This window comes from Benincasa hispida, chromosome 11 (assembly GCF_009727055.1).
Source record: "Benincasa hispida cultivar B227 chromosome 11, ASM972705v1, whole genome shotgun sequence".
In the NCBI taxonomy this organism is placed as follows: Eukaryota; Viridiplantae; Streptophyta; class Magnoliopsida; order Cucurbitales; family Cucurbitaceae; genus Benincasa; species Benincasa hispida.
This window is the reverse complement of record NC_052359.1, coordinates 52,802,909-52,811,719: the sequence shown is the minus strand read 5'-3', so window position 1 is coordinate 52,811,719 and position 8,811 is coordinate 52,802,909. Positions and strand designations below refer to the sequence as shown.

The window sequence follows — 8,811 nt, the reverse complement described above, 5'->3', positions numbered from 1 at the left end:
CTCGCCGCCGACTCTTTGCACTGGGGTTTCGCACACCTCTGCTCACGCCGTGTCAGTCGTCGTTGACTCTCAGCCGTTCGCGGGTGGCAGATCTAAGATCGTGGGTTTGACGTCGTTGTTGATCCGTCTTGTCGTCCAGAGCCACTTCTTCGTCCGACGCTGCCCAGCTCCTACTGTCGTCGCAGTTGCTGTCACATCTCTTTTGGGTAAGATTCTTAGTTTTAGGTGTTTTCTTCGAAGTTTGGGTGTGGTTTGTTTTGGAATAATTTTGGTAAGTTTTGGGTGAGTAGTTGGTTTGGTTCCCTTTTTTATCAAGGGTAATCGTTGAAAATTTAGTTATTATACTTTGGTTTTGATTTAGGTTCAGTTTGGACAAATAAATAGAACTTTAGAACTGGCCTCGAACCAAGCCGCGACTTCGGTAAGTTAAATTTGTGGTCATTTGATTTAATTTAGTTAATTGAATTTAGACCCCAAAGATGAGTTTAAAACTTTGGATTTATTATTTTTGGACTAGGGGTGCTAAATTAATATTTGTAATGTATGTTATAGGGTGGATTCAAAGTCTTCCAAGAGTTGTAAGAAGGTTAATTACTTGGGTTAATTTGGGATCAAATTTGAAGTAAGTAATCTTATTACTGGAACTGTCCACGGGCCAGGCTTTAGTTGTATGCTAGCATGATAAGTGTATGTTATGGTAAATGTTAGCATGTTGATTGACAGTATGACATGAATCAAAGTATGTTCTAGCACGAATTCTGATTTGTTTATATACACACCTAAGTACTTGATCGTTAGTATGTGATAGTATGTGTTTTCATATGTTGATGTCTAATCTGCTGGTGTTGAGGCATACTTGCATGTTGTGGATTTATGATGTAAGTTATACATGGATGATGTATAATATGTTTTTAAGAAATATGTGTATGTGATGAAGCCATGGTATCAAAGATTTTTATGTATGTTTTAGAACTGTACAATGTTGAATCTTAACACGTTAAGACTGTGTGAATATCCTCGTTGATTAGTTAGATGCTCACCAGTTTGTGTTTCCTTCGGGATTCACCAGTTTATGTTTCCTTCGGGATTCACCAGTTTTGTGTTTCCTTCAGGATTCACCAGTTTGTGTTTCCTTCGGGATTCACCAATTTTGTGTTTCCTTCGGGATTCATCAATTTTGTGTTTCCTTCGGGATCCACCAGTTTTGTGGGCATACTCAACTACAATAGGATAGGACTCAGTCTCTTGTCTGTTTCATGTATTTATGTGCCATATGCGAGTATTTAAAAGACATAGATGTCTAGCCTGACCCTAGTGGTGGGATTACTTACTGAGTATTTCATACTCATTCTTTATTATGTTGATGTTTCAGGTAAGGATAAAGATGCACCGGCGATAACGCAGCGGAATTCATGATCGAGCCACTAGGACTAGTTTTTACGCTTCCGCATCATAAGATTTAGAGTTCTTTTCATGTTTCTCTTAATGTTTAGTTTTGATGTTTGAAACTTATTATTAAGAATTGTTTTTCATATGTATTTATTAACCTTTATGATTTATGGGTACCCTATTTTTGTTTTTAATAAATTTCTTTTGAACTTCTCTTGTTTTAATTAGCATTTATTTCAAATAGCTAAGTGTCGTTTTAAATTCTTTGCATGCATTTATTTTAGTAACGGCCTTACCTAAGTCTTAGGGGTCGGGTCGTTACATTACTTTGTACATGGATTAATAAAAATAACCTTTTGAGATTTGTCAATAAATGTAAAAGGCTTTGTGAGAGAATTCTCAAAGGATATACAATTATTGATAAATAAGCGTTTATGAAAGTTTTAAAATCTTTGAAAATAGTATTATAAGCTTTTAAAAAAAACAATAAGAACTTCGAAAAAGACCATTTAACATTAAATAATTATCGATAAATAATTTGACAATTATCGAAGACACGTGACCTATAAAAAATAATAATATACTAGAAACTTCCTCAGGGAAGAATATCAAGGAATGGCACTTGGGAGCAGAAAAAGTGAGGGAAGATAAGTTCAAGTTGGAGGTAGAGCCAAGGAGTTGAGAAAGAGATGTTTTCTTTAATAGAGCAAGGCAAGAAATCAAAATTCGATTATCTCAGTGTTGCTATATTAATAAATTTTCGAGAAAATTATCTTTTTAGTCTCCAAATTTTGAAGAATATGTGTATTTGTTCTTTAAGTTTTTAAACATATCTTTTCAGCCCCCGAATTTGATAGAATAGATTAATTTGATCCCCAAATTTCTAAAATGTACTTTTTAAATCTCTGGATTTTTTAAATTAAGTTCAAAAAATCCCTACAATAATTTATCATTATTATATCCAATTAGAAAATTAATTTTTTTAAAAAAACTACATCTTCTCTGTAAACTTAACTTTTCAATATATTTTTGTAATTCAAAATTTCATATACTTAAATAAAATAAAAATAAAAAATAGTTTAGAAATCTTTTAAACTTATTATGAAAAATTTGGTAACTAAAAAGATGTATTTTAAACACTCAGAGTCCAACATTTTAAGCACCAAATATCAAATATACTTATTCTAAAAAGAATTAAAGACTAAAAAGGTAGTTTGCCTTAAATTTTATTTTAGCAATGTTTGTGTGTCAATGTAAAAAACAATAACGATGGATGAATGAATGACTGATTATCCTATTTGTGTAGAATTTATTTTCTAAAAAAAAAATAAATCCGGATTTAGCTAGTTTAACTAAAAAGGGTAATTTTATTGAACATTTTGAATCGAAGTTTTATATTGATAATGATTTTATTTTTACATATCATTTCGGTTTTTTTTTTGTTTTTCTTGTGTCAAAAGTATCAAATAATTTTTTAGTGAAGAAACAAACCAAAAAATGAAAAGGATTAATTTGACAACTATGTTTTCAGAAAAATAGCGGCAATAATATATTATTTTATAAAATGGTTAATAACTTTAATTAAACCAATCGATTTGAAAACTTTTTTTTTCCTAGAAGTATAAGATATATAATTGGGTTGTATGAGAAATATAATAAATTTGTGTCATTCACTAAAGAAAAAGAAATGAAAAATGAAACCATCGCACAAATATAACAAGTTCAAAGTACTAGTAGATATAATATAATATAAAAAAATTTATAGATATGAGTCGATAGATTTAACTATATTTATAATTTTTTAAAGATGATGCCCTACACTTAATTATTATTTCTAAAAATGCTATCAATGCAATTACTCCATCCAATAAGCTAAGTAGGAACAAAATCCTCAGAGGAACAACAGCTAAGCATAAAAAAGGGGAAATGAAGAAGAATTTAGCAAGAGAGAAGAAAAGATGAGAGGAAAGAGAGAAGTTTTTAGCTTCAGCGATCCAAATCCCAACTTCATTAAGATAGTTAGAACTTAGAAGAACCTTTTAGTGCACTAATGGCTAAATTGGAGTCTGATCCTATAATCAATGAGTGAACTCCCAAGCTAAAGTCGGTCAAATATGGCTGCAATCTCCGCATGAAATGGATTCAGAAAATATCTGATTCAATAATCAAGGAGCGATTGTCATATTTGTAGAATAATAGTATATGATTTGATATCCCACAACCACCCTGTAATTTGACTTGGAAGAAATGCCTTATAATCACAACGTATCTATAATTTAATATGAACAAAATATCATTTATCAACTCGGAAGAGTTGTGGTCTTGGACTTGGAAGCTCGAAAACTGAGTGGTTCAATACCAACTTCTTTGGGAAATATGACTCATCTCACTGAAATCAGATTGGGAGACAACAAACTCCACGGCCATATTCCCCAAGAATTTGGTCAACTACTACAGTTGCGTCATCTCAATTTGTCCTACAATAACTTCAGCGGCGAGATTCCGAGAAATATGTGTCATTGCACCCAGCTGCTTCATTTCAACTTAGGTAACAATGGGCTTGAAGGTCAGATTCCACACCAGTTGTTCACATTAACCAAGTTGGAACGACTCAGCCTTAACAATCTGATTGGAACAGTTCCATCTTGGATAGGAAACTTTTCTTCCCTCCTTAATTTGTCAGTCGCATATAACAATTTTGAAGGGAACACTCCCAACGAACTCGGGCGCCTGACAAGATTGGAATTCTTTACAGTTACTGCAAACTATTTGACAGGTACAGTGCCACTTTCACTCTATAATATAACTTCTATGGCTTTGTTGAGTCTTACTGCAAATCGACTACAAGGAACTCAACCACCAAATATTGGATATACACTACCCAATTTTCAGTTCTTTGGTGGTGGTGGCAATAATTTCACAGGGTCTATTCCCACGTCGTTTGCCAACATCTCTGGTCTTCGAAAACTAGATCTTGCTAGTAACAGTTTCACTGGAATGCTACCTAATGATTTGGCGAGCTTAATAGACTTGGAGAGACTCAATTTTGAAGACAACAGACTTGGAAGTGGAAGAATCGGTGACTTAAATTTTATCAGTTCCTTGGGTCTATCTTGGAATAATTTTGGAGGGGTATTGCCTTCATCTATTGGCAACCTTTCAAGCCACCTCACAGCGTTAACCTTGGGTGCAAATATGTTAAGTGGAAGCATTCCTTCTGGGATTATAAACTTGATTAACTTGCAACATCTAGTGGTGGGGCAGAATTATTTGAATGGCAGTGTTCCTCCTAATATTGGGAATCTTCAAAACTTGGTGAAGCTATTTTTGCAGGGTAACAAATTAACTGGGCCAATTCCATCATCTATTGGTAACTTATCTTCGATCACTAAGCTTTACATGAACGATAACAGACTTGAAGGAAGTATACCAACAAGCTTGGGACGTTGCAAAATGCTTTTAATTCTTAACCTATCTGGTAACAGACTAAGTGGCAGTATACCAAATGAAGTTCTTCATCTCTCTTCCATTTTGGCCTATTTAGCCTTGAATAATAACTCACTTACTGGTCCACTACCACTTGAAGTGGATGAGGTAGTTAATTTGATAACGTTGGATGTATCAAGGAACAAATTATCGGGTAACATTTCTAGCAATCTTGGTAACTGTGTAAGCATGCGTTACTTGGATTTCAGTGGTAACCAATTTGAGGGAACAATGCCTCAATCTTTAGAAGCTTTGAAAAGTCTTGAAGTACTAAATCTTTCCAGTAATAACTTGTCTGGGTCAATTCCCCAATTTCTTGGTAAGCTTCACGCACTCAAGTATGTCAATCTATCCTATAATAACTTTGAGGGGAAAGTGCCCAAAGAAGGAGTTTTTTCTAATTCAACCATGATTTCTATCATTGGGAATAATAATGTATGTGATGGTTTACAAGAATTACATTCACCTCCGTGCAAGCCTAACCAAACACATTTGCCCAATAAGCGGTCTCTAGCATCAAAGGTGCTAATCCCTGTAGTATCTACTGTCGCATTCATTGTTATTTTGGTGAGCATCCTTTGTGTATTTTTTGTGTTCAAGAAGTCGAGGAAGGATGCTTCAACTCCATCTTCTACAAAGGAGTTTCTACCACAAATTTCTTATTTAGAACTCAACAAATCAACTAACGGATTCTCTAGGGGCAATTTGATTGGTTCGGGCAGTTTTGGCTCTGTGTATAAAGGTGTTCTTTCAAATGATGGATCTATTGTTGCCATTAAGGTTTTGAAACCTCCAACAACAAGGTGCTTCCAAGAGTTTTATTGATGAATGCAATACTCTCTCAAACATACGACATCGAAATCTCCTAAAGATCATAACTTCTTGCTCAAGTATTGATGTACAAGGTAACGAATTTAAAGCATTAGTCTTCAATTTCATATCCAATGGAAATCTTGATTGTTGGCTTCATCCTGCAAATAAAGGGCACGATCAAAGGAGGTTGAATCTCCTTCAAAGATTGAATATTGCTATTGATATTGCATGTGGATTAGATTATCTCCATAATCTTTGTGAAACTCCTATTATTCATTGTGATCTAAAGCCCAACAAATGGTAGCTCATGTAGGAAATTTTGGGTTGGCTAGATTTATGTTGGAATGATCAAATGCGCAATTATCTTTTGGTCAAACCATGTCACTTGCACTTAAGGGTTCTATATGGTATATCCCTCCAGGTATTTTTCTTTTGTCTAAACTCTATCAACTTTCTATCAACTTTCAATCGTAATTGCTACTTGGTATAATAATGAATGAACAATTGCAGAGTATGGCACTGGTAGCAAAATTTCCATCGAAGGAGATATCTTCAGCTACGGAATACTATTGTTAGAGATGGTCATCGGAAAAAGACATACTGATGATACATTTGGTCATGGTGTAGATATTCATTTGTTCACTACAATGGGGCTATCTCGCGATGCCTTGGGCATAATAGACCCTTCTATACTATTTGTAGAAATAGGTCAAGAAGAAGAAAGCGAAGACAAAATATAAGAAATAGCAATAATGAGTGAGGAACAACGTAGAAAAATCATACCGAGATATGTGGAAGAATGTTTAGTATCAATGATGAGAATCAGATTGTCGTGCTCGTTGAGGGCACCTAGGGAGAAAACATCGATGAATGTGGTCGTCAATGAATTGCAAGAAATTAAAAGCTCCTATCTCTGAGAAAGACACGCCAAAGGTTACATGGATATCTTTTTCCCCAAGCTTGAGAAAAGAATGAATGTACTTGGCCACAAGCAATGGATTGTGCTAGAAAATCCACCTTTCAGACCACCCTAGATAACAATTTACAATAGATGGTGAAATGTTTCTCAATTCTAATAATAAGACCGCTTTCCACTTTTTGTTCTTAGACTAATAGATTGATTAGATTATTACTCATTTTACATTATGTTTTTCTTTTATCGCAATTACTTGCCATGTTTCCTTTTGCGGAAAAAAAAAATAAAAAATAATAAAATAATAAAAATCTACCTTCAATGTTAGACTTTAGAAACTAATCATCCAAATACAGGTTCAAAAGCACCTCAATAGCAAAGTGATGTTCCAAATAACTTCAAATAAAGCAAAGAAGATCAAAAGAGATTTTTTTTAAAAATGAAGGTAAATTCCTATCTTAGATTTATTTTCTTGCAGCTTTTCACAATTCCAAAACCAAGCTATCAACCACTAAAACACAAGTTCAAAGTCATTCAATAGTAGAGAAATGTTCCAAAAGACCTCAAATAAAGCAAAGAAGATCAAAACAACAAAAGCATATTTAAGGCATATCCTCATTTTACATTCTAATTTTTCTTCTCCTGATTCTTCACCCATGGAGGGGAGAACTTTCGATATCAATATCAAGAGGGTCAAGGGCCTCACGAACGTCAATTTCTTCTCGACGATGGATGTATATGATGTTGTTACAATCTCTTGAAATCCCTGCAGAAAGTTGAAGCAGAAGACTTCGGTAGCTAAAAGACAGAGATGAGATCCGGAGTTGGACTCCTCGGTGGTTTGTTGATCGGCGATATGATCTCAGATGTCGGTGATGTGGCGACCTAGGATGCTGGTTTTGGCGAGAGCTTTAATTTAAAAGCCCCTTTTTCTATGATAATTTTTTTTTTCTATGTATATGAAATTTTTTGAAGCTTTAAATTACAGAATTTTAATAGGTTTGGAGTTTTCTCTATTAGAATATGAACGTCGTTTTGCATTTTTTTTTAAGTTTGTGTAACTAATCTTTTACTACTTAAAATTGAATCCGTTGTACTTTCATTTTTCTACTGTATAACTAATCTTTGATCCTAGTTTTTTTAATAGAAAGTTTCAAATTTTTGGAGTAGTTCTATACAACTTCATTGTTCCTTACATATATTTTATTTTTGTTAGATGTGTACAATCCATGACAGTGAATCAATAACTGACAAAGAAAGAGTTGGTTCAAAGGGCCAAAAGAATAAGATTATGAATCCATTCAATAGTAATGATTGTAGTGAGAGAAAGTGAATAACGGTGATTGAGGATGAAGAAAATGGATCGGAATTGAAGAATTTGTTCAGTGGTTGAAGAGAGAGATAGATAACTGTGGGAGGTGTGAGGAAGAAGAAGATGGATTGTGGATCAGTAGTTGGATATGAAAATTCAAAATATTTATGGTATTTTTAAAAATAAAAATAAAAAGGAATTTGGAAAATTCGAAATTTGGAAAATGATTTTTTTTTACAGGGTTAAAATTGAGGGTAGAGAGTAGAGAAAAATATTACTGATAATTGAGTATTAAAAATTTGAATTCAAGATTTGTGTTCGATATATGTTTACTTTGTAAGAATTTGTTATGTTTTAAGAATGAAAAGAAAATTAAGTATTTTTTAATGGTTACAGCAAGAAATTTATTTCGTGGAACTTGAACTTTTGTATTTGTATTAATTTTGTAGAAAGTGAGTACAATCACTAGTACATAATATTTTGATGCCTTCAAAATAAACTATAGTAGTTAAGCTAGTTGATCTTCTTGAATGATCGGTTTTTAGGCTTGTTGATCTGATCGTCCTTTGAGCTTGTTGATCTTCTTAGATGATCGGGCTTTGGGCTTGATGATCTTCTTGGACGATCAGCCTTGGAGCTTGTTGATCTTCTTGGATGATCGGTCTTCGGGCTTGTTGATCTATAGGTCTGGCCTTTGGGCCCAATTAGTTGGACTTAGACTTGGTTGGTCCATGCGTCTAGCTTTGGGTCCAATTGATCGAATTTAGGTCTGATATGACATTTTGGTCAAATTCAACCTAATTTTGCTTAGTTCAACTTTGACCCAAATCTTCTTCAAAATTTGTTTTCAACTTCAATTAGGGACATATGTCAACTCCTAATTAGGCCCAAATTTAAT

The 8,811-nt window shown here is 33.7% G+C and overlaps 1 long non-coding RNA gene and 1 pseudogene across 1 annotated transcript; both read left to right on the top strand.

The window, feature by feature from the left end:
* Positions 1-6: 6 nt before the first annotated feature.
* On the top strand, positions 7-1,435 carry LOC120090054. The gene is made up of 4 exons (XR_005485397.1): positions 7-206; positions 362-421; positions 553-622; positions 1,373-1,435. It is a non-coding gene; the product is annotated as an uncharacterized LOC120090054 (long non-coding RNA).
* A 2,330-nt stretch (positions 1,436-3,765) lies between these two features.
* LOC120090751 lies at positions 3,766-6,428 on the top strand (annotated as a pseudogene).
* The last annotated feature ends 2,383 nt before the right edge of the window (positions 6,429-8,811 follow it).